General features: G+C 45.3%; 1 long non-coding RNA gene across 1 annotated transcript in view; it reads left to right on the forward strand.

Annotated features, from left to right (window-relative positions):
- The first annotated feature begins 556 nt into the window (after window positions 1–556).
- LOC129636094 (uncharacterized) overlaps window positions 557–26,920 on the forward strand; it is a 35,333-nt gene continuing 8,969 nt past the window's right edge. The window contains exon 1 of the long non-coding RNA XR_008706639.1: window positions 557–644. This is a non-coding gene — a long non-coding RNA (uncharacterized LOC129636094). The remainder of the gene's footprint in view (window positions 645–26,920) is intronic.

Genomic DNA, 26,920 nt, shown 5'->3' on the forward strand with positions numbered 1-26,920 from the left:
TTTTAAGGACCGAAGGTTGTAGAGCTTACAAAATGGGAAAAATTCTTTTCTTCCAGTTTTCTGGAATCAAAAAAGCTAGTGGGCTGAGACAGATCTTGTCTCAACAAGCTTCTCAAGTCCCCAGCCTCAGGGTTGACCAGACCAAATTCTTTCATCTATCTGACTCTCTCCTGCTCATCCAACAAGGGCTGAGAGCTGAAAGGGGTCCCTCAGAGGTAGGCTCCTTCCACTCCTGTGTGCCCTTAAAGGGCCCTCTTTGCCCACTTCCTGTAGGAAGAATTTGTGCCTCGGGTGGGGTTAGTTACAGTAGCAGGGATGTTAGCAACATCTAAGGCCCTCTTATCTGGCCCTAACCTACCTTCCCAGGGAGCTTATCTCTCCCCCGCCCACACTACTTATTTTGCAATCAATGGTCTAGGGTTAGACAGTGGTAGGGAGGGGAGATTCTGAATTTCCGGGGAAGGGTGGGTGAAACTTGAAAAGCATAGTTTGTATGATAATTTTATGTAAGGGTGGGGTCAGGAGGAATGAAAACAAATGCCTCCACCCTTGTCCCAATAATAATTACAGAAAGAAAAACCGATAACATCTGGGTGAATGGAGATCCACAGAAGATAGCTAGGAGCCAGCCCCAATTCAGAGAGGTAAATGAACGTCTTCAGGACTGGTGTGTGGGGGTAGGGAGGGTATGAAAGTCTTCTGTTTATCCAAAGGGGGCAGAGTTGAACAAGATCACTTTCTCTAGCCATGGGGTCTCCCCCCAGTCCCTGGTCAGACCTTATGTTCTCATCCCTCCAATGTTTATTCTGTTTATTTCATCCACACTTCCCTCCAGCCCTCCAACCCTCCTACCAGCCTCAGTCTAGTTCAGTTAAGTCGCTCAGTCATCTCTGACTCTTTGCAACCTCATGGACTGCAGCACGCCAGGCTTCCCTGTCCATCACCAACTCCCAGAGCTTGCTCAAACTCATGTCCATCAAGTCGATGATCCTACCAGCCTACAGGCTACTTTCTGAGGCCCCTCCCTCCCCTGACCCTTGTATTGGTGCCCCAGCTGGACCTCAACATTCACTGGCCTACTAGTACCATGGCTTCCACAAGCCATGAGAAGGTTGGACTCTGTTACCTAGGTCTTCACGGTTGTTTTCTTCAATTTGGCATCTAAGTTTTTCAATATCTTAATCATCTCTGAAGTCCTATCAGTGAGACCCCATGATGAGTCCTGAACTTTTCAAACGAACTGGTAGCACTTTTGATACCTTTGTTGCACTAATTTTGATAATTCAACTTTTTGGTACACTGATTTGTCTAAAGTTATCTCTTCCATCCGACTGCAGGGACTTTGTTTCAATCACCAGTATATCAGAGTTAACAGTTACTGTTTACTATTAGTTAGCGTCAGTCACTCAGTCATGTCCAACTCTTTTCAACTGCCAGGGTCCTCTGTCCATGGGATTCTTAGGTCAAGAATATTAGAGTGGCTAGCCATTCCCTCATCCAGGACATCTTCCCCACCCGGAGATCAAACCCAGGTCTCCTGTATTGCAGGCAGATTCTTCACTATCTAAGCCACCAGGGAAGCCCCACTGTTTAACTATGGGCTTTCTATATAGGCTCTGGATCAAGAAATGCATGCAAGGAGCTTTGCATACATTCTTCACACACAATCCTACTAAATTAATTAGATGTCACTTAACAATTTGTAAATTAGGAAATTTAGTCCTTAGAGGGTTAACCAAAGCCCCCCAGCAAATTTGTGTGGAAGCAGGACCAGTCCCCTGGCCCCAAAGTCTTTGCACTCCCCACCCCACCCCTGCCACTGTCTCTCAACTTCTTGGCTGTGTATAATGAGTTAGGTGACTGAGTGAATGAACGAAAGAATGAGTGCTATGACGTTTAACAACTTACCATCCACATTCCCAGTGTGGACCGTGTCACTTTCAGATTGTTTCTCTTCTCTTTTTATTATTATTTTTTTAAGAATCTGATTCCAAATCCTTTCCCCTTCTTAAACCTCTAAGGATACATGTCTTTGTAAAATACATTGTGGTGTTTTGTGTACACATTTTCTTCCTAATTGTTTTTATTTTTTTGGCTGCACCATTGGTTTGTGGGATCTTGGTTATCAGACTAGGGATCAAACCCATGCCCCCACCAGTGGAAGCGCAGATGCTCACCACTGGGCCCCCAGGGAAATCCCCATATTTTTCATCTATTTTAATTAATGATGGAGGTCTCAGAGACTTTGTTCTACTTCTTACTGTTTCAACTGACAGTATGCTTTTTAAATACATGCTGGTGTATCTATACCAAATTTCTCTCTTCCGAAAGCCAGACAGAATTCCATAATATATCCACCAGTGTTGACTTACCTTGGGCTTCCCTGGTGGCTCAGATGATAAAGAATCCACCTTCTATCCCGGGTCTAGGGGACCCGGGTTTGATTCCTGGGTGGGGAAGATCCCCTGGAGAAGGGAATGACAACCTACTCCAGTATTCTTGCCTGGAGAATCCCATGGATAGAGGAGCCTGCCAGATCCATGATGTCGCAAAATGTCAGACACGACTGAGCAACTAACACTCTCTAACTTACCTTGTCCCCTAGCTTTTGACACCTTGGTTGCCTCCTATCCCCACCACCGCAGACAACACACCAGCATACTTTCAACCCTATAGGAGGCAGGCTCTGTTTTTCTGTGAGCGTGTCTAGTGGGTTGCATCTGGGGATGTGAGGCTGGGGACCAGGCTGCCCTCTGCCCTCTGACATCTTGGACTGTGACAAGCAACATAAGAAATGGCCTATCGGGGAGGGAGGTGGAAGGGGGGTTCAGGACGGAGAACACATGTACACCCATGGCTGATTCGTGTCAGTGTACGGCAAAAACCACTACGATATTGTAAAGTTATTAGTCTCCAATTTAAATTAATTAAAAAGAAAAAAGAAGTGGCCTATCAATTCCTTTTGGCTTTGAACTCAGAATCTGAGTCTCCAAGGACAACTTCGTGAAGAATTTTCCACTACATGGTTTGATTTTTTTTACCTGTCTTATGAATACAAACCTGGCCTATATACTACTAAAAAGCACTATAACTTAGTAGTTATGTGGGCAGATTCTGGAAACACATGACCTGGGTTCAAATTCCAATTTTACTGCTTACCAACTGTACTCCATTTCTTTCTTTCTTTCTTTCTTTTCCTTTTGGCCACGCTGCCCAGCAGGTGGGATCTTATTTCTCTAACCAGGGGTCAAACTTTCGCCCCCTGCATTGGTGGTGAGGAATTTTAACCACTGGACGGACAGGGAACTGAACTGTACTCAACTCCTATGTCTCATTTTTCTCATCTATAAAGTGGACACAGCAATAATAATGGTACACCACCCAGGCTATTACATTTACAATAGTCTTGGCAGGAGTAAGTGCTTAATAAATAAATGTTGGCCCTCACTATTTAAAATACACACAGGATCTGAACCTATAAATCTGTCTACATAATTTCTGATACTGTTAGCATAGAAAATCTGGGATTTAAAAAAATAAAGAAAATAAAGAGAAGCAGGGGATGTATCTGGCTACACCAAAGTGATTCTCCTTGTAATCTCTAACAGCCAGAGCTTTACAGGCTCATTTTGGTCTTCTAAGACCAAACAGCTGTAAACAACAGAATCCACCCCCTCCACCCACCAGAAATCTGTTTCTTTCTCTCAGTCTAGCTCTGAAGGGTTTACAACCAACAAGTTCTGGCTCCAGGGTGACCCTGTTCCCCCCAGTGAATAAGACCTTCTTGGTTACCATCGATTTTCTACTTCTTTGTCACTTTCCAATGCTGGAACCCTTAAGCATCGAAGCTGGAGATGGAAGAGACAGGCTCAGCCGCCGGGAGCTGCAGAGCTGCCACTGGCTGTAGAGAGGAGTTTCCCTTTCATGTCGTTTGACTGCAGAGTGACTCAGTCCTGACAGCCTTGATTTGGGCCATATTTAGGAGCCAGCTCTGGTGGGGCTCAAGCCTGAAATTTATGGCTTGTTTGTCCTGGACCCATGCAATATTTTTTCCTGCCTTGAAGATGAAAGGGTTACTATTCTCCACACTTCCCCATCTCCTGCCTTTTGTGGGACGTGGGCTTCTGTAGTGTCTCTCTTATTTATCTGCAGAATTAACTTCTAAAGGATATGCTCATCTCCCTCACCAGCCAGAGCTGAGGGCCTTGATATATATGACCCTAAATGGACAATTAGGCTTCCCAGGTGGCTCAGTGGCAAAGAATCCGCTGCTAATGCAGGAGCCTTAGGATACAAGGGTTCAATCCCTGGGTCAGGAAGATCCCCTGGAGGAGGAAACGGCACCCACTCCAGTATTCTTACCTGGTGAATTCCATGGACAGAGGAGCCTAGCAGGCTGTAGTCCATGGGGTCTCAGAGCTGGACATGACTGAGCGGCTGAGGATGCACACAAAAAAGTTATTTACAAAAGAAGTGTGCTCACAGGACCTATCTTGGAGAAGTGAAAACAGGATGGTCATGCCTTGAAGGTGCTCCAACACTTGAAGAGCTACACAAATATCTGTACTATTTTAAATCAATTAACTTCCTATCTTCTCCAAAAGCCAAAAGTAAAAAACTGGACACCATCCCCTTCAAAGTGCCTTATTTTTGTACAGGACAATGTGATCCAGAGTCTGGCTAAATGTCAGGGCAAATGTTAGTCACTCAGTCGTTTTCCACTCATTGCGACCCCATCGACTGTAGCCCGGCAGGCTCCTCTGTCCATGGAATTCTCCAGACAAGAATACTGGAGTGGGTAGCCAGGGAGGTGATTTTGACGAGATGGACATTAGATACATCAACAGCAGCCCTGGTTCATATATTTAATCTCCATAGTCCATGATGACAAAAGTCATGTGAATCATGATGGAAGGGATGAGCGTCTTAAAAGTAGGTCAGATACTAGGCAGCCAGGAATAGAGAAAATTAAATACAGGTGCAGAAGTCAGTGAATTTTTTGTGCTCTCCAACCTATTCAGTTAAAAAACAGTAAAGGAGGGAGGGAAGTGAAATCAAATGGGCTTACTAACATGCCCCCAGTCTTCTCCATTTCCTAATCCTTTTATAAATTCCACTGAGATGGGATTTGCTTTTAGACTGGTTACGTGGCTTAAAAATCAGCATAATTACAAGATATTTGTTGAAAGGAAATTCCTCATCTCGGCTGTTTGGTTTCCTTTCCAGGTCTGAGAAGTGTATGACCTGGTTGGAACTAGTTTCATCTGGGACTTCCCCAAGCATCTCAGAGGTAGAGAGGACCTTCATGATAACCTCACAATTTTTAAATAAGGAAACCAGGGCTCAAAAGAAGGCAGATGGTTTTCCCAGCCACTCACTGGCAAACCCAAGAATAGGGCTTTTTTCATTTGGTAGCTTAGTCACTCAGTGGTGTCCAACTCTTTTGAGACCCCATTGACTGAAGCCCGCCCGGCTCCTCTGTCCATGGGCTTCTCCAGGCAAGAATACTGGAGTGGGTTGCCATTTCCTTCTCCAGGGGATCTTGCCAACCCAGGGGTTGAGCCCGGATCTCCTGCATTGCAGGCAGATTCTTTACCATCTGAGTCACTTAGGAAGCCCTTAACATTATTGTTCATGTAAAGGTAGAAAATAAGATCTTGAAAAAACTAAGTTTAAATATAATATCACAGAGCCCGTATTTCAACAGTAACATGAGTCAGGTAATAAATCACCCCTTTTGATCAAGAATGGGGCTCTTAACCAAAGAATTTTTTTGGAAATGAAAAGCACAGGCTTCCTTCATATTTCCACTTCCTTTTGGCCTCAGAATGGATCTTCTGGGATGTTCCAGGCCAGAATTTTTCTTGTTCTGCCTTTGGCCCTCCAAAAAAGTTCCAGAATTTCTGGTATCAATCATCATTATATTATCAACAACCACCACTTGCTGATTATCATAAGTGACCTTTGTAGGAATGAGATAAAGTAACCACTTTCACAGAGCTTGAGTCTGGAAAGAATGATCTGAGATTAGGGCAAACATTTATAATAATAATAATAATAATAGATTTTATTAAGCCAACTATTAAAACAGTTACTTGTTTGTCTCTTCTAATGCTTTCATTAAACTCCCATCCATTTTACAGATGAGCAAACTGAGGCCAGCTCAAAAGTTAACAGAGTGTGAGTGGTACATGTATATCTCACTCCGAAGCTCTTACCCACTTAAACGTTAATGATTAGGACTTTCCTGGCAGCCCAGTGACTGAGACTCTTAGCCTCTGCTGCAGGGGATGTGGGTTCGACCCCTGGTGGGGGAACTAAGATTTCCACATGCTGCACCATGTGGCCAAAAAAAGAAAGAAAAAATGAAAACAAAACATTAATGATTATCCACAGGAGAGTGGAATACTTAAGGAAATGGAATAATATGTCCTTTTTCCTCAAGGAGAGTCCTAAAGTATTATGTATTATACATACTATTTTATAGTCATTATAATAATTATACCATCTCGTCTTATACCCCAGAAAACAGGAGTTTTTCTCGGCAGGGACACTTATTGGAAACAAAGCCTTTCTTCACAACACCCCTTCACATTGATCAGATATTTTATTTATTTTTTATTTTTGTGTATGTGTGAAATTTTGTTGCTTATATATATAATTTTGTGCAATGTGAGTGGGAATGAGTTCTAAGTTGTATTCTAGGCCTTTTGAGACAACAATCCTTATTTGGAAAATGATACATTTGTGAAGTTTGGCTTATTCATGATGTCAACTTTTCAGGGAAATTTAACACTGTACTAGAACAGCCCATGGACGGAGGAGCCTGGTAGGCTGCAGTCCATGGGGTCGCTAGGAGTCGGACACGACTGAGTGACTTCACGTTCACTTTTCACTTTCATGCATTGGAGAAGGCAATGGCACCCACTCCAGTACTCTTGCCTGGAAAATCCCATGGACGGAGGAGCCTGGTAGGCTGCAGTCCATGGGGTCGCGAAGAGTCGGACATGACTGAGTGACTTCACTTTCACTTTTCACTTTCATGCACTGGAGAAGGAAATGGCAACCCACTCCAGTGTTCTTGCCTGGAGAATCCCAGGGACGGGGGAACCTGGTGGGCTGCCGTCTCTGGAGTCGCACAGAGTCGGACGCGACTGAAGCGACTTAGCAGCAGCAATAGCAGAAAAACGAAATTCTTTTTTTTTTTTTTGCTCCAAAGTGAATGTTTTTATTCTGGATTTGAAGATGTCAGTGGACCTGGCATTAACATTAGGGTCAGCTTTAGATATATACACAAAAAATGTGGGGAGACCTACAAGACACAAGCACCGCCAACCCCACCAATCTGCGTAAAGGAGCTTGACAATCTATCCGCCTCCCCAGATATTCACTTCTTTGAGTTTTGTAACTCTCTGGTTTTGAATATCTTTTTTTTTTTTCACTTTCAACTTACTTTTTTTAATATAAATTTATTTATTTTAATTGGAGGTTAATTACTTTACAATATTGTATTGGTTTTGCCATATATCAACATGAATCTGCCATGGGTGTACACATGTTCCCCATCCCAAACCCCCTTCCCTCCTCCCTCCCCATACCATCCCTCTGGGTCGTCCCAGTGCACCAGCCCTAAGCATCCTGTATCCTGCATCGAACCTGGACTGGCGATTTGTTTTATATATGTTATTGTACTGTTGGTGGGAATGCAAACTAGTACAGCCACTATGGACACTGATTATAATAGCCAGGACATGGAAGCAACCTAGATGTCCATCAGCAGATGAATGGATAAGAAAGCTGTGGTACATACACACAATGGAGTATTATTCAGCTGTTAAAAAGAATACATTTGAATCAGTTCTAATGAGGTGGATGAAACTGGAGCCTATTATACAGAGTGAAGTAAGCCAGAAAGAAAACCACCAATATAGTATAATAACGCATATATATGGAATTTAGAAAGATGGTAACGATAACCCTGTATGTGAGACAGCAAAAGAGACACACATGTATAGAACAGTCTTTTGATAGGATATTTTAATGTATTCATGTTCCCTTTGGATGCATAGATTCATCAAAGAGATGTTTAAAATTTCCTCTCATTCTGAAATAATTTATTGAATACATACAACATTTCTGAGGACCAGGCAAGCTTCAAATCACATCAGCCTCACAATTACAGTCAGGGAGGTACTATTCTTACGGCTATTGTACAGATGAAGAAACTGAGAGGTGGAGAGGTGGGACAACTTGTCCAAAGTTACACAGCTTCACTGTGATCCCAGATTCAAAGCCAGGCACTCAGGCTCCTGAGTCCAGATTTGAACTATGATGCCCTGACACCTCATCCATATGGTACAACTGCCTGAGAAAGATTAAGAAGCTAATTCAAGTTGATGGGGGACATGTCCCAGGTTTTACAGAGTTGACTTCCCTGGTGGCTCAGACAGTAAAGCATCTACATATAATGCGGGAGACCTGGGTTCAATCCCTGTGTCGGGAAGATCTCCTGGAGAAGGAAATGGCAACCCACTCCAGTATTCTTGCCTGGAAAATCCCATGGACGGAGGAGCCTGGTAGGCTACAGTCCAAGGGGTCGCAAAGAGTTGGACACGACTAAGTGACTTCACTTCACTTTACAGAGTTGTGTAGAGTTGTGAGAGATGCTTGTAAAAGTGCACAAGGGCTGGGCTTCCCTGGTGGCCCAGTGGTGGTGGTGGTTGTTCAGTCGCTAAGTCATGTCCAACTCTTTGCAACCCCATGGACTGAAGCACATCAGGCTTCCGTGTCCTTCACTGTTTCCTGGGGTTTGCTCAAATGTATGTCCATTGAGTCGGTGATGTCCAACCATCTCGTCCTCTGACGTCCCCTTCTCCTCCTGCCCTCAATCTTTCTCAGCATCAGGGTCTTTTCCAGTGAGCTGGCTCTTCACATCAGGTGGCCAAAGTATTGGAGCTTCAGCTTCAGCATCAGTCCTTCCAATGAATATTCAGGGTTGATTTCCTTTAGGATTGATTGGTTTGATCCCCTTGCTGTCCAAGGGACTCTCAGAATCTTTTCCAGCACCACAATTCAAAAGCATCAACTCTTTGGCATTCAGCCTTCTTTATGGTCCAACTCTCACATCCATACATGACTACTGGAAAAACCATAGATTTGACTGTACAGACCTTTGTCGGCAAAGTGAAGTCTCTGCTTTTAATATGCTGTCTAGGTTTGTCATAGCTTTTCTTTCAAGGATGAAGTCACCATCCACAGTGATTTTGGAACCCAAGAAAATGTCACTATTTCCACTTGTCCCCCATCTATTTGCCAGAAGTGATGGAACCAGATGCCATGATATTAGTTTTTTGGATGTTGAGTTTCAAGCCAGCTTTTTCACTCTCTTCTTTCACACTCATCAAGAGGCTCTTTAGTTCCTCTTTGCTTTTTGCCATGAGTGTGGCCCAGTAATGAAGACCCTGCTTCCACTGCACAGGGCATGGATTCATCTGAGGTCCCTCATGCCACACAGTGAGGCAAAAAAATTTTTTTTTAATTTTTTTAATAAAATATATTTTTTAAAGTGTACAAGAGCTATTGTTCTCACTCTTGTGGCCTCCCCCAAACTCCTTCAGAGTTTGGGTGTCTGGTTGGTTCTTAAGTAGCTGAGCTGAATGTGCCAAAATGTTGTGAAGGTCAGTGTTGAAAGAGGTGCCCTTGAGTGTTTCCTTTTACATGTTTCTTCTGGAAGTAAACAGATTTTCGGGTCACAAAAATCAGCTGGGAATGTGGACCAAGGACAGTCAGGGTTCAGAGAAAAACTCAGAAATGTTGAGGCTGTTTTGGGTGGAAAGCCTTTGGGGGTTTTCTTCCTTTTTTGGAGGAAAATTGCAAAATAACTTAATATACAAATGGGCCTTTTTCATTTTTCCCTTGTAATGCTCCAAATTTCCCAGTTGATTTCTGGTCACTTCTAAAGGTTTGAAATAATTTCATCTTTATGGAAGAGGACTTTCTTATACATATTTTTAATCATCGCAACTAATGTATTTTTACACCTTAAGAAAACAACTTCACAGCTTCTAACAATTGGTAGACTGAAAAACTTTAAGATGATCAGAATATCCATGAACTGTTGAAGCAACATTTGAATACAATATTTTATGCACATTCTAACTCAAGTAGGAGAGGCCATGGGGACTTGGGAATGGCTAGTTTTCTTTCCATCTAAGCCAGAGACTGGGAGGAATGTGAGAGAGAGTCATTTTCACCTATCCCCCCAACTTTATTCTCAGGACTCTTGGAAGTGACTAAGACATCAGAAAGTAAAATATACTACCTGGGAAGTTAAACAGTGACTTGTGTGTGTGGACTCTTACGAAAAATAGACAGGAGCACCCGAGGGGGAATTTGCTACTGCCCTGCCTCACCTTTTTATTGGCTTTTCAAGAGAAAGGTGTGGAATAGGGAGCGACGCAGAGGAGTTCCAGCTTTAAGTGGATGCCTGACCATTTTCTCCCAGGGGAGAGTTGAGTGGTGGAAGCAGCTCAGGACATGATGTACAGGTTAACAAATATGGGGAGGGATGATTTTTTTTTATGTGATATATAGAATTGGGAGGGGAAAGAGAAACACTATGTTGAAGACTAAGGTTGGGATAGGTTTTGGCAAAAATGGCTGAGATAATTCCCCCATCACCATCTTACACGCCTTTGCTTGGTTTGTATTTTCGTTGTTTGTTTTGACTGCACTGGGTATTCATTACAGCTCGAAGTCTTCTCTAGTTGTGACTCTCTGGCTTAGTTGCCCCAGGCATGTGGGATCTTAGTTCCCTGACCAGGGATCAAACCCATGTCCCCTGCATTGGAAGGCAGATTCTTAGCCACTGGATCATCAGGGAAGTCCCAAGAAGTGTTTTCTCTGGAAGAGGGATGTACTTGACTATGGCCAAAGTTGGAGTTTGGTATATAAATCATAGGCCAAAAGTGGGCACAATAATTTCTCCCCCTCCTGCATGCACATCCCTTCTCAGAGGGGCTTGGCTGTGTTTCAGCATCAAGAGTTAAAGCCTGTTTACCTAGAGTCTGAATCTGATTCAGTTGGTTGTGGCAGAAGGGCAATGTTCCAGTCTAGGCTTCAAAATGTATTGCAGCTTCTTCTATTGCCTTCTGATAATGCTGCCTCCTTGGGAAGAGCCTGAGCTTGCCTTCTAGAGGGTGACAGACCACAGGAAGACAGCCCTCACCCCACTGACCCATCAGCAGACCCAGACAAGACCAGGAGAACTGTCCAGCTGAGCCCAACCCAAATTACTGACCCACAGAGTCATGAGTAAATAAAAATGGTTATTGTTTGAGGCCATTTGGAATTGACTTGTTACACAGTAATAGATAACTGATACAAGGGAAGTGTCTATCTCAACACTAAAAGAAAACATTTTTTGGTAATTGAATTTTTAAAGCTAATTCTCTATTTATTTTTTGGCCACACCACCCAGCATGCGGGACCTCAGTTCACCAACCAGGAATTAAACCCCTACCCCCCTGGAGTGGACGTGTAAAGTCTTAACCACTGGACCACCAGGGAAGTTCCAAAAAACTTTTTTTTTTAAGTCTCCCCTCAACATAGTTTTTGGCTCACCATGAAGAGGGCAAAACCAGCCTGGGCTCCAGCTTGGGGTGGAGCTTGGATTCCTCTGACTCTCCCTGAAGGAGGGAGGAAGAGTAAGTCCTCTTGAGACCCAGGACTTCCTCAATAGTGGGTAATAATAATGATTACAATCTGAGCACCTATTATGGTCAGATGCAGCACCCAGCATTTACTTCGGATCATCTACTTTAACAACAGGCCCTATTGTACCTATTTGTGGTCGAGGTAAGTGAGCCTTGGAGAGGTTATCTTGCTGGAATTCAGACCTAGTCTCAGCCTTGAGCCCTGACTACTGTGCTGAAGCCCAGACTTTGCTGGCAGGAGAACATGAATGTAGAGACAAATAGGAAATAGCAACTAGGGGTTAGGAGCTGCTGAACACTGAAAATGGAAAATGCTTTCAGACAGTCCTTAGCTTAGATCATCTCTGTTCTCCAGACTCCCATACCCGCAGCTTGATTATTTTACCAGTTTTATGCAACTGTGACATCTTACTTTGCACAAATTACTTTTAAAGCTTCCCTTCACATTCGTAAAACTCTGGGGATCCCCACTGTAACCATCAGGTAAAGAGAATTCAAATCAGCCTGAACTGGCTCCAACACAACTTTCTCACCAAATCCATATCACCCACTTGGCACTTTTGCTCCTATCCAGCTCACCACCTGCTAGAAAGATTGGCCATCATGCAAGCCTGCAAAGTTGCTTCAGTCATATCCAACTCTGTTCAATCGCACTGACTGTAGCCCACGAGGCTCCTCTGTCCACAGGATTCTCCAAGCAAGAATACTGGAGCAGGTTGCCACTCTACTCCAGGGGATCTTCCTGACCCAGGACCTCTCCAGCATTGGCAGGCAAGTTTTTTATCACTAGTGCCACCTGGGAAGCCCAGATAGAAAGTTAGAAAAAGATAGCCACCTCCATTTAATGAGCAGCTCTTAAAATCACGAGGTCAGCTCAGAATTTAGAACACAAGTGGAGCCTGGGCACTCCACCAATCTCTCATGGTGGCAGTCTTTATTTTAGAGAAACATGATATCAGTATAACTGATGCTTCTGGCTCTGCTCTAGGTAAAGATCAAGTTCTTCAACTTCCAGCTTCCAGGGAGAGTAGAAAGAGACAAAAAGATAAGAAGGAGCAAGAAAGTGTACTAGTAGGATGAAGAGAAATAGGGGGAAAATAAAAAAGTAAAAAATAGAGAAGAAGGAGATGATGATAAGAAAATTAAAGAAGATGGGAGCAGAAAGGAGCCATTTAGAGAAAATAGTGAAATGAAGAAATGAGAGAAAATGTGGAACACTGGAAGGTGCGGGAAGGGAGCAGAAAGAAAACTTGTATTTAGGTAATATGATAACTTAAAAAAAAATTTTAATGAGTCATGGAGATGTAATGTACACTGTGGTTATTATAATCAATAATAGTACTGATTATACTGAATATACTCAGTATTGATTATAATCAATAATAGTCAATACTCAGTAGTATATTTGACAGATGCTGTGAAGGCAGATCTTAAAAGTTCTTATCACAAGAAAAACAGATTTGTAGCTATGTGTGGTGATGGACGTAGTGATCATTTCCCAATACACACAAATATCAAATCATTATGTTGTACACCTCATATTAATATAATGTTATATGTCACTTATATCTCAATAAAAATATTTTTATTCTATTTATTTAAATTTTGGCCACACCATACAGCATGCAGGCTCTTAGTTTCCCAACCTGGGATTGAACCTGTGCCTCCCGCATTAGGAGAGCAGAGTCTTAACCACTGGATTGCCAGGGAAGTCTCCAAATAATATTTTTTAAAATTCTGTTGTCCACATGTCTCCCGTCCTACCACAAGGCACAAGGCTCGATGAAAATATCGATCTCTACAGAATCAGCATCTTCCACTATCAACACCCACACACACTACAAACACTCTACCCCACCCACCCACCCGCCCACACTGGTGCAGTGACAGGAAGCCGCCAGGAGCCAGATTCCGCAGGCGCGTTTTGTGGTCTGTCCTTGCCTGAATTCTCTCCAAGAGACCTATCGCCTCCCAGGTCTGCTTAGCAAAGGGCAGACACACTGGCCTCTGCTGAGCCTCTTCCCCAAACATCTTCATAAGATAGCAAGCAAGGGACTAGTGTGTTCAAAGGGAGGATTTAGTTTATTTACAGATTTGTATCAGTGGGTGGCCAACTGAGTTTGAATCTTGTAAAGGGACAGGAAAACAAGAAAGCCAGCTTGCCTAATCAAAGGTTTCCAAATATCCATTTGGAAAATATGGAGAGTTTTGAGGAAAATCCCAAACCTATTTTCAGCCGAGTCTGCCCCTCCGCAGTAAATTCCACGTGACCCGCAATCCACCCCATGTCTCCTTCAGATTTGACTTTTCTGAGGCTTAGAACAAGTGAGAGAAGATTTTGCAACAGTTATGAAGGACATTTTAACAATTATTTTTTGGTAATTTAAGGAACCATTTTTGCCCTTTGTCCTTAAAAAAAAAATATTTTCCAAAAAAGAAATATAAGGACTTCCCTGACAGTCCAGTGGTTAAGACTCCTCACTTCCAGTGAAGGGTGTGTGGGTTCAATCCCTGTTGGGAGAACAAAGATCCCACCTGCCTCAAGGTGTGGCCAAAAAATAAAACAATCAAAAAAAAAAAAAAAGAAGAAATACAAAGATTTACATACTAAATTACAGAGCTAAATACCAGCACCATCTTCTGACTTTTACCATTGGCTAAGTTTAGACACTTTTCATCAAAGAACAAGCTGTCAGATACCCCACTTACATTTTTTCTTTTTTAAACTTTCCAAAAGTCTTGAGGGGCCTCCCAGGTGGCGCTAGTGGTAAAGAATCTGCCTGCCAATGTAGGAGATGTAAGAGACCTGGGTTTGATCCCTGGGTTGGGAAGATCTCCTGGAGGAGGAAATAGCAACCCACTCCAGTATTCTTGCCTGAAAAAAATCCCATGGACAGAGGAGGCTGGCGGGCTACAGTCCATGGGGTTGCTAAGAGTCAGACACAAATGAGCACACACACAGGCCCGGGAAACACAGCAAACAAAATAAGAAACACTAACAAAAGAGCAATAAACAGTCTAGATGTCTTTATTCCACTGGCTTCCTCCCCCTGCCTCCATCCCCATCCAGGCTTCCCAGTAACAGACAGAGCAGGTCTGGCTGCTGAGAGGCTGCCTTTATAATGCAGCCAACAGGGAAGCGCTTCCACCATCGGATTCTACCCAGCGTGGTAACTCTGCTGCTTGCGTCATGTCCGGGTTCCCACTGGCCTTCAGCAAACCCCCTTGCTCATTCGAGCAAAGGCAGCAGAACTAGGTCTTCCTTTGCACAGGTGGAAAAACAAAACAAAACCATCAGGGTTAAAGGTCACACACGCAATTGGAGCCCAAACTAGCGGCAGTGGCACCGAGAGCTCTGGGGCCGGAACCCGGGGGTCCCTGGCGCTGAAATGACCACTGTCTAGCGGCACTGAGCTCTCCTGCTGCCTTACAATCCACACCCTGTGCCTCACTGCCAGCTCCGTTTCCACAGTCTCAGGGCGGTGCAACTTCAGAGCGTCTGGTAACTGAAAAGTAGGAGCAGAAAGAAAGGGAGGGAGGGAGGCGCTGGCATCCCTCTGCAAGGCTTTTACATTTTCCCATGCCATATGAAACAAACGTTTTGTGTAATTTTCCAGTGGCCTTGATTAAAGATGTTATGTAACTCACTATAACTAAAGCTTGAAGAAACGAAAGGCCATGCCAGGCTTATCATTTGTTTGGACCCGGCCAGAGATCCAGATACATTAAGCCCTCCAAACGTGGCCAGCTTATTTCTGTGGAATCTCGTCCTTCAGGAACTCGCCTCCTTTGCCTGGTACTCAAGGCCTTTTATAATCTATCCCAGATCTCCCTTCTGCCCTGTCCCAGCCCCTGCCAACCCACACATGCCCTTCTCTCCAGCCAGGAGGCTGCCACGAACACCCAACAAGGGTCCTATGCAGCCTTCCCACTGCATTTCCTCCTCTTTCTCATGCTCCCCACTGATCTGAATCTGGTTCCTTCTGGGGAATCCATCCACTCTTTCTGGGAGAAGACTTCCTTCACCACCCCATCCTCTGAACTCCAAACGCTTGCACTGACCCACGTCAGTCTCTTGGTGAGTGCATGCATGCTAAGTAAGTCACTTCAGCCACTTCTCAATCTTTGAGACCCCATGGACTGTAGCCCCACCAGGCTCCTCTGTCCATGGGATTCTCCAGGCAAGAATACTGGAGTGGGTTGCCTTGCCCTCCTCCAGGGGATCCTCCCATCCCAGGGATCAAACTCACATCTATAAGGTCTCCTGCATTGGCAGGTGGGTTCTTTACCACTAGTGCCACCCGGGAAGTCCCCAGTCCCTTGGTTAGGGAGTAGATTCAGGCAGTGCCCCCTACCAACCCAGAACTTGGGCGTGACCTTGACCTCTCTGACCCACTTGTTCCTTAACATGAGCAACATGAGATTCTCCTGCAGGAAGTATCGTGTGAAGATGATGTGAGACTGTTCACTTAAAGGGCCTAGCACAGCGCCTGGGATGTTGGGGGGGCCCCTATGAACATGTTTTCCTGTCCCCCATGCTCACCACGGCACCAGGCACAGGAAGACAGCAGCTGTCTGTGTCTGACGTTACAAAAGCAAGTTTTCCATCTCCCTGTGCCTCACTTTCCTTAAAATCTTAAAAACGGGGCTATTGGGACTTGCCTGGCTGTCCAGTGGTTAGGACTCCGTGCTTCTACTGCCAGCGACACAGATTCCATCTCTGGTCCAGGAACTATTACTAAGATCCTGCAAGCCTCATGGCACAGCCGGAAAAAAAAAAGGCAGGGGGCAGGGGGGCAGCTGTTGATGTATCTCCATTATAGTCTGTATTATAAGCTTAGAGGAGTTAATACCTAGAAAGGGCAAAGGTGCCTGGATGACAGTAAATGCTCAGTAAGTCTTAGCGATAATGCAGACGTGGGCAGAGGGGACCTCGTGGTGAACAAGACAGATGTGGTTTCTGTTTTCATGAAGTGAGTGGAAGATAAGACACAAGTTCATTTGTCTACAATACAACTCTTCTGGCATTTGACATATGTTATCTTGAGTTGTTGGTTATCTATTTACATGTATGTCTTGTCCCCTATCAAGATGGTAAATTTATTGAGGGAGGAGGGCCTGGATCAATTCTGCCACGTCCCCTGCACTGCCCAGCATGTCATATATATAGCAGACATTCAATAATATTTATTGCTAATCACTGAAGAGGTGGTTCATTCCTCTGCCATAAAAATGTTATTATGGAGCTCCTATTCATCCATGAGGCTCTATAGCTCTTTCTCAGTGGTTCAAAGCAACGCATGAAAAATTAACATATAAACACCATTCCCTGAGTACAAGTGCCTCCTAGTTTCTTCCACCTGGAAATTCAGCATCATTTTGGTTCACACACCTGGAGCACAGCCACTATCACTCTACACCTAAGTTGACCATTCATGCCCCAAACAAATCGTGCATTTTTCCAAGCAGTAGCAATCCCATGTGATCTCATTTCTCCCTGGCAACTATGAGGCAGGGACAAGTACCATCCACATTTTATAGGTGGGAAAACAGGCTTAGGGAGCTGAAGTTACCTGCTCAAGGCCACAAGTGAATGTTGGAGTTGAGACTTGAACCCAGACTGCCTGGCATGAGGCGGGGAGTGGGCAACCCTAAGCCAGACTGCCTGGTGCCTAGCTGGACCACCTCTAACCGGAAGGCGATGGCATAGACAAGCCAGCAACAGGGCACAGCCCTCTCTGCAAGCCTCTGAAGGAAGATCTTTATGGCAGAGACATCTTTGCTCAGAGTCACGTGAGAAAGACAACCCGTGGGGCAGGTGACCATTTTCTCATGGAGCCCGTGACAACTGGGCTGAGTCAGCTCACCTGGAGAACACCGGTCAGCCTCTCGCCCCAGGCATTCCAAGGGACACCACCCCCAACTCTTCACCAAGGGGCTACCCACAACCCCCAATAGCCCCCATCCATGGCCCCCTTCCAGAGGCCTCCTACGCAAAGCCACCCACCCAAGACTCTCACTCAGGCCCCACCATGGCCCCCCTCTACAGCCCTTCTATCCAAAGTCCCCCTAGCCAGGGCCCTCACGAGCAAAGACACTGACCCACTTCTTCCCTCCTTCCTCTTACGCTGCCTTTTGTCGGTGATTTTTTTTTTAATTTATGATTTTCAGGCCAGCCGGTTGTTAGCCTGCTGTGTTTGGAAATGGTAGATGATTAAACCTCCTGGCCAGGTGTAAATGCAACCTTTGTCATCTGGAGGCTGGGAGAATCACCTCACTGGGCCACAGCCTGCCTCTGGCTCCGAACTTTCTGCTCCAAGCGGACCCTCTTCCAGGCCAAGGTCAGCAGGCCTCAGCCCTCCCCACTGATTTCCTTGCTCGGAGCCCAGCCCAGAAGCCAGAGGTTTCAGAGGGACAAAGACGGCCACAAAAGCACTAGACAGAGCCTTAAATTCAGGGGAAGCATCAAACCTCCTGTCCGTCTCTCTCTCTCTCTCTCTTTTTTTTTAAGGGAATTTTTACCAGGTAAATAATAAAAACATGTAATCATTGACTAGGTCTTTCAATGTGAACCGAAGATATGTGTTCATTTCTGTTGCCAGGGTTTCCCTGGTGGCTCAATGGTAAAGACTCTGTTTGCTAATGCAGGAGACATGGGTTCAATCCCTGGGGCAGGAAGATTCCCTGCAGGAGGAAATGGCAACCCATGCCAGTATTCTTGTCTGGGAAATCCCATGGACAGAGGAGCCTGGGGATGCTACAGTCCATGGGGTCACAAAGAGTCAGACACGACTGAGCACTATTGCCAGTCAATTCTCCCATGACCCTTCCTTTGCCTCAGTACCACCCCCTGGCCCTCAGCATCCACTGTCCACATATCCACTCAGATGTGGCTTCTGGTTTGAGCATCCAAGGAGCTTCAGCCAGGTGGGGAGGGGCAGCAGTTGGAGGAGCCACTTCTAGAAACAGGTTCCCAAGCCGCCTCCCTCAAGGAAGCCCCAACCACAGGCCCATGAGAAGGGGAAGCCGAGCCAGGATTCCCTTTGCAATTACTAAACGGAGGACAGGAAGTCCCGGATGTGCGTTATGGGCATCAGTAGCCTGACGCTCCTGGGGAAGCAGCCAGAAGCCGTCTGTTGACTTTTTCAGGCCGAGTTCTCACCAACAGACATGTGCTTCAGGAGGGTTATTGCTGAGCAAACAGCACGTGGCAAGTGCACTTTCCACACCACACGTCCCAGCCCTTGCAGCCGGGAGCAGCTCGAGGGGAGCTGGAGGCAGCCAGACCTGCTCTCCATCCGGCTGCTTCTGTTTGCCCAAGTTCCCTTTCAGGCAGGCACTGGAGATTTCAGTGCAGTTTGGGCAGAGAAGTAAGAGTCTACTTGGGAGTTCTCTGCAGGCAGTAAATAAATGTTTGTTGAAGGCAGAATGAAGAAATCAATAAATCAATTAAGATGTGTTTAGTGAGTGGTCCCCTGAGCCCCGCCCCGAGTCACACTCCGCCCCAAGTCACACTCTGTGGGAGATCTGACGCCCCTCCGGCAGCTGCAGACAGATGGGGAGGACAAAACTAACAACCGTGGGATCACGTGAAACAAATCTGACGCTAAACTACCATCCCTGCCCTTAGAAATCTGGCTTTAGTTCGCTCCATTTGGGTCTTTACAATTGATGTTACAGACCACAAGGCTCTGTGAATTTTGCAAAGGCTTTTGGTTGAAAGTGATGTTCTAACCAGTAGTAGGATGGTCACAGTCCACAGCTGGGGTAGGCATGTTCCATGTGCAAGCAAAGCAGGAGATGAGAAGATGTGCTGGAGAGGATGGTCCGTGGATGGTAGGTAGGATGCAGGCAGGAGGACAGGAGAAAGGACCATCTCAGGTAGTGGAGGGGGTGGCTACATGCGACATGAACCCTCTGGAAGCTGCAGTGAAGGGTTTCTTTCAGGGGAGTGAGAACCCAGTGTGCAGAGTGGTAAGGAAGCACATCCCTGTCCCTCCCTCCCCTGCCCCCCGCTGGCGTGGGCTGACATTTCTTTAACCCAGGATGGGGCACCATTAGAGGGGTGTATTTGGAGGATTGCTGGTGATTAGAGGCAGAACCGATGCAGAGGAGCAAGATCAGCCTCAGTGATGGAAAGAGATGGGATGGAAAAGAAACGGCTAATCTTAGAGACTTTTTTTAAAACAGGTGAGGCAGAGGTTAATGACTCCAGCACTGTGGGTGGCCCCATGTTCTCTCTGCCTTCCCTCTTTTTTCTGGCCTTTGGCATATGGGCTCTTATTTCCCAGACTGGGGATCCAACCCGTGCCCCCCTGCAGTGGCAAACCAGTCTCAACCACTGAACCACCAAGGAAGTCCCTTAGAGACATTTGGAAGAAGTAAGACAGAATGGTGACAGACGGGTGACAGGCAGTATGTGGAAGGTAGTGGCAAGGGGGAAGGGGGTGGTGCTGACCCCCTGAGAGATGGGCTGGGGGTGAACAAGATCAGGAGGGACGGGAAGGTCACCAGCGATCTGCTGAAATCTCCGACCCCTGGGTTCCTCTGAGAGACTCCCATTCCTGTCTCCTCAGGATTTCTTTTTCTCCAGGTCCTCAAATTAGCCTCTTTTTGCTGCAGATTTCCCTCCTACTCAGTCTTTCTCGCTCCTCAAATGACGGGTTGTTCATTTTTGAGAAAGAGATGAAACTGTTGGGGAAAAAAAAAGATGTGCCTATGAAACCATTCTCCACATGGAAACCTGACCCTTGGACACGGTGGGGAGGTTTGTCTGTGGAAGTTTCAGTGGTCTGTTTCTGGAAGGCCAGACTTCAGAGCACATTGGGATTTTATACAGGGGAGTTCCTAAAGGAGAGAGAGGGTATTCTTTCTTAAAAAGACATAATTTAATTTATTTATGGCTATGCTGGGCCTCCATTGGTGCTCGAGGGCTTTCTCTAGTTTGGGAGAGTGGGGGCTGCTCTATGTCATGGACCCTATAGAGCACGCAGATTTCAGTAGTTGTGGGACATGGGCTTAGTTGCTCCATAGCATGTGGAATCTTCCCGGACCAGGGATCGAACCCATGTCCTCTGAGTTGGCAGGTGGATTCTTACCCACTGCGCCACCTGGGAAGTCCGAGAGAGTTTATTCTAAAGAAGGAAGGAAGAGGAAGGAAACAACCCAAGGAGGTGTTCAGGAAGGAAGTCAGGCATTGATGGCAAGCAAGGCAGTGAGCTAAGACTTTACACTTGGCCCAGCCCCCAAGGATGGCTTCTGTCTGCGAAGTCCCTGTACTGGGTGGGAGACATTAGAAAAAACAGAGACCAGCCTTATAGCAAATGAATGAATGGAGGGAGGGAGGGGGCAGCTTTAAACTGTGCTGCATGGGAGCATCTACCCAGAAAAAGAAGACAAAGAGACTTCCCTGATGCTCCATTGGTTGAGAATCCACCTCCAAGTGCAGAGCACAAAGGTCCAACCCACGGTCCAGGAACTTAGATCCCACGTGCCAAGGGGGCAGCTAAGCTAGCGTGCCACACCTACTGGGCTTGATTGCCACAACTAGAGAAGACCAAGCACTGCAATGAAGATTTGTGCACGTGTGTGCAATAAGTTGCTTCATTTGTGTCAGACTCTGTGTGACTCTGTGAACTGTAGCCTGCCAGACTCCTTTATCCATGGGATTCTCAAGGCAAGAATACTGGAGTAGATTGCCTATTCCTTCTCTAGGGGATCTTTCTGACTCAAGGATCAGAAAGATCCTTGTCTCCTGTCCTGTGTCTCCTGCATTGCAGGTGGATTCTTCTACCACTGAGCCACTGTGGTAAGCCTATGGGGTGGAGAGATGGTGGCAAAATAAAGAATTCTGTTTGGAACAGACCTGTCTTTCATCACCAGCACTTCATCCTCCTCCCAAAGCAGCCTGAAAGACCCCCAAAGCCTTGTTGCTTGATTTATCATATTTTCCACACAGAAAAATGATCAACTAAGCACAAAACAGGATTATTCTCACTGATAGCATTTTCATTGACAACCATTCTTCACTGCAGAAAATAACTCCAAGGTAGTCAGGATTCAGACCATCCTAAAACTCAGCTCTCCTGATCTTCAGTTTAAAATTATTAAGAGGCAAAGGGACAACAGGACATCCTAATATTGCTATAAATCTGACATGTGATGGTGGACATTAAACAAGTGTTTATCGAGTGGATGACTGGACCGCAGTGAGCTCATGCCAGATCCTGGGCAATGTTCTTCTATAGGGAAAATACAGGCCCTGCCCTCAAGCATGTCGCAGTCTAGCAAGGAAGACTGAGATTGCTGTCAGACAGGAAAAGAAGCAGACATACAATACAAGCCTTTTATTGTTAAAGTACAAGGGGCGACGGGGTGTGTAGCCCAAGCCTGTGTCAGAACCAAGTGCCAAGCTAGAATTGTTGCTGTTTACTCACTCAGTCGTGTCCGACTCTTTGCAACCCTATGGACTCTAGCCCACCAGCCACCTCTGTCCATGGAATTTTCCAGGCAAGAATACTGGAGTGAGTAGCCATTCCCTTCTCCAGGGAATCTTCCAGACCCAGGGATTGAACCAGGGATCTTCATTGCAGGCAGATGCTTTATTGTCTGAGCCTGCCAAGCTAGAGAGTCTGATCTTTATCAAGGAGATGACACAGAGCCACAAGCGTTTGAAGCTGAGAAGGGATGTTATCAAGACTGCAAGCTGGAAAGATCAATTGGCGATGGTGCAGGCGATAGAGGGGAGACTGGGGAGAAGGGGAGCCACCTGGAAGGACATGTCCAATGTCCAGATGCCAGATGGTGTCTTTTTGAACCAAGGGTGTACCGGGAGGGGGTGAAAAGGAAGACATACCATTAAGAGGGGCTGGGAAGGAGGATGCAGTTCAGCTTTGTGCTAAGCTGGTGTGGGAGGAAAGGGAGGGCATGTCTAGGGGCTTCCTGGTTTCTTGTTTGGGCAGCTGGGTGGTTGGTTGTTATTCAGTTGCTAAGTCGTGTCCAACTCTTCGTGACCCGGTAAACTGCAACACACTAGGCTTCCCTGTCCTTCACTATCTCCTGGAGTTTGCTCAACTTTATGTCCATTGAGTCCTGATTCTATCTAACCATCTCATCCTCTACCACCCTCTTCTCCTTCTGCCTTCAGTTTTTCCCAGCTCTTCACTGGGTGGTTGGTAAAGCATTACTAACAGAAGATTCGAGATGGAGAGCATTTGGGGACTTCCCTGGCAGTCTGGTGGTTAAAACTCCATCTTCCAATGCAGGGGGTGCAGGTTCGATCCCTGGCTGGGGAACTAAGGTCCCATGTGCCATGGAGTGTGGCCAAAAATTAAAAGAAACCAAAGAGCTAGAAGGGGTAGGGGGAAGTGAAGGGTGGGAGGGAGAAGAAGGAATTCTGACTTGGACACAGTGACTTTGAGAAGCTAAGAGTCCCGTCAGTGGACAATTTGGGAGGCAACTGGATATTCAATCAGCAAAACACAGAATCAGGGTCTGTGGGACTCACTGGCCACATGACCGTGAAGAAGTACCTTGGCCTCTCTCAATCTTGGAGTCTCCATCTGAACAAGGAAGGAGCAGAGTCATCTGTGATTCTGGGGGCACAGAAATGCATCCATGGCGTGCCAAGGGTGACTGCAAACAGGCTTTCCTCACCTCCCACACGGGCCTCCAGAACGCCTTCAATCTCAGGTGACATCTTTTTTGTTGTTTTTTAATCTTTTAAATTATTATTTTTTTAAATTTTGGAGCCATGCTGCATGGCATGTGGGATCTTAGTTACCTGACCAGGGATCGAACGCACACCCCTGTATTGGGAGCTCAGCGTCTTAACCACTGAACCACCAGGGAAGTCCCTCAGGTACCACCTTTACTGAGCCCCTGAAAGGTGTTCCAGGTGGGAATCCTCCTTCTCAGCATCCTTCACTTCACATCTGAAGGTTGAGCAGGAGGAAGGAGGTTAGGCTCAGCATGACTTCCACAGAACTAGAGACTTCCAGCAGCTGCCTCCAGGTCTCATTCCTGCTGCTCTCCAGCAGAAATAATTCACATTCCTTACTGATTTATTACGTATCAGAAATCATAAGACGCCCATGCTTCAACAAATAGAGCTGAAATCACTGAATATTCATAAGCGCCCCCCCAAAAAAGAATTTCAACCTATTCCTTGCATCATATACAAAAATTAACTCTAAACAGACCACAACCCTAAAGCTAAAACTATAAAATTTCTAAAAGGAAACAGGAGAAAATATTTATGGCCTTGGGTTAAGCAAAATTTTGTAGGTAGGACACAAAAGCACAAACTGTTATTTTTTTTTAAGTTCACAAACTGGACTTTATCAAAGTTTTAATGTCTTCTCTTCTAAAGATATAGTTGAGAAAATTTAAAAAACAAGTCACAAACTGAGAGAAAAAGACAGAGCCGATAGAGGATTGGTATCCAAAATGTGTGAATAACTCTCACAACTCAATAATAAGAAAACAAACAACCTAATTGAAAAATGGGCAAAACATCTGAACATATACTTCACCAAAGAAGACATGCGAATGGCAAATGAACACCTTGAAAGATATTCACTGCTGGTGGGAATGTAAATTGGTGCTGCCTGTGTGGAAAATAGTATGGAGGTTCCTTTTAAGGAACTAAAAATAAGAACTACCATATGACCCAGCAGTCCCACTCCTAGTCATATACAGAGAAAACTGCAATTCGAAAAGGCACATCACAGCAGTATTTACAATAGCCAGGACAGGGAAGCAACCAAAATGCCCATTAACAGAGGACTGGATAAAGTATATGTACATATATACAATGGAATATTACTCAGCCATAAAAGAAAGAATGCCATTTGCAACAGACCTAGAGATTATCATACTAAGTGAAGTAAGTCAAAAAGAGAAAGACAAATAGTATATGCCATCACTTACATGTATAATCTAAAAATCAGATCAGATCAGATCAGTCACTCAGTTGTGTCTGACTCTTTGCAACCCCATGAATCGCAGCACGCCAGGCCTCCCTGTCCATCACCAACTCCCAGAGTTCACTCAGACTCACATCCATCGAGTCAGTGATGCCATCCAGCCATCTCACCCTCTGTCGTCCCCTTCTCCTCCTGCCCCCAATCCCTCCCAGCATCAGAGTCTTTTCCAAAGAGTCAACTCTTCGCATGAGCTGGCCAAAGTATTGGAGTTTCAGCCTCAGCATCATTCCTTCCAAAGAAATCCCAGGGCTGATCTCCTTCAGAATGGACTCGTTGGATCTCCTTGCAGTCCAAGGGACGCTCAAGAGTCTTCTCCAACACCACAGTTCAAAAGCATCAATTCTTTGGCGCTCAGCCTTCTTCACAGTCCAACTCTCACATCCATACATGACCACAGGAAAAACCATAGCCTTGACTAGATGAACCTTTGTTGGCAAAGTAATGTCTCTGCTTTTGAATATGCTATCTAGGTTGGTCATAACTTTCTTTCCAAGGAGTAAGCGTCTTTTAATTTCATGGCTGCAGTCACCATCTGTAGTGATTTTGGAGCCCAGAGAAACAAAGTCTGACACTGTTTCCACTGTTTGCCCATCTATTTCCCATGAAGTGGTGGGACTGGATACCATGATCTTCGTTTTCTGAATGTTGAATAATGGTACAAATGAACTTATTTACAAACCAGAAATACCTATTCAAATGGCTAAACCAAAAAGAAAGGGGTAGGGGAGTGAGAGAAAGAAAGGAAAGGAAATTTGCCCATGTCAAGTTCTGATGAGAAAGCAAAGAAACTGGAATTCTCACACATGGGGGATGGGAATGCAAGATGACACAGTCACTTCAGAAAGGAGTTTGGCAGTTTCTTATAAATTAAGCATACTCTTACCACATGCCTTAGCAATTCCACTTCTAGGTATACACCCAAGATTAATGAAAACACGTTCACACAAAAACATGTGCAGGAATGTTTACAGCGGCTTTTATTCACAATAGTAAAAAGCTGGAAAGTATCTGCTCAGCTGGTGGATGGATAAAATAAATAACCTGTGGTATATCCAGGCTTACTGCCATGCTACTCCATCCACACTGCCCAGTGGTAAGAGGATGCACACAGCAAGGCGGTGAATCTCAGGTGCTTTGAGCTAAGCGAAAAAATGTGCCCAGTCATGTCTGACTCTGCGACCCTATAGACTATAACCAGCCAGGCTCCCCTGTCCTTGGAATTCTCCAGGCAAGAATACTGAAGTGGGTTGTCATTTCCTCCTCCAGGGGATCTTCCTGACCCAGGGATCGAACCTGAGTCTCCTGTGTCTCCTGAATTGGCAGGCAGGTCCTTTACCACTAGAGCTACTTGGGAAGTCCAAGTGAAGTGAAAGAAACCAGATTTCAAAGGCCACACAGTGTAAGATCCCACTTATGAAACATCCCAGAAAAGGCAAATCCATGAGACAGAGCACAGATCAGTAGTTGCCAGGGAATGGGGATGGAGCTTCATGACAGAAGAGCACAAAAGAACTTGGTTTTTTTGGCTGTGCCACAGAGCCCTAAGGGCACCGAACCCTTAGTTCCCCAACCGGGGATCAAACCCACGTCCCCTGCCCTGGAAGCGCAGAGTCTTAACCTCTGGACCACCAAGGAAGTCCCCACAAAGAAACTTTTGATAGAAATGTCCTATGTCTTGATGTGGCAGTAGTTATACGACTGCATGTATGTATCAAAATTCAGAGAACCATATCTAAAACTGTGGCTTGGCCTCTCAGCTTCTGAGATGGCCCACACTCTGCAGAGTGTGTTTCACTCTAAATAAATCCACCTCTCATCTATCACTTTGTCTCTCACTTATTGTTTCTGCAATGAGACATCAAGAACCTGAGCGTCACCTGAAGCGGCCACAACATTGTTCGTTAATTGGCTACACTCCAATATAGTAAAAAAAAAAAAAAAAAAAAGGAAGTTAAAAAAATAAATAAATTGAAACAGGTGAATTTTACTGTCTGTAAAATGTACCTCAATAAACCCTACTTAAGTGGAAAAAATACACCAAAAATCTTTTCTATGGGATTTCTCTTTTCACTTCCAAGATAAAATTTATGTTGCACATCATTCATCAAACTGCCCACTTCATTTGTAACTGTTTTGTATTCTTCTTTGCACAACAGGATGGACAAACTAAGAATGAAGATCTAAGAGACGAACTTCACAGAGCCTGATCATGGCTCGTTT

The sequence above is a fragment of the Bubalus kerabau genome, chromosome 21 (assembly GCF_029407905.1).
Source record: "Bubalus kerabau isolate K-KA32 ecotype Philippines breed swamp buffalo chromosome 21, PCC_UOA_SB_1v2, whole genome shotgun sequence".
Classification (NCBI taxonomy): Eukaryota; Metazoa; Chordata; class Mammalia; order Artiodactyla; family Bovidae; genus Bubalus; species Bubalus kerabau.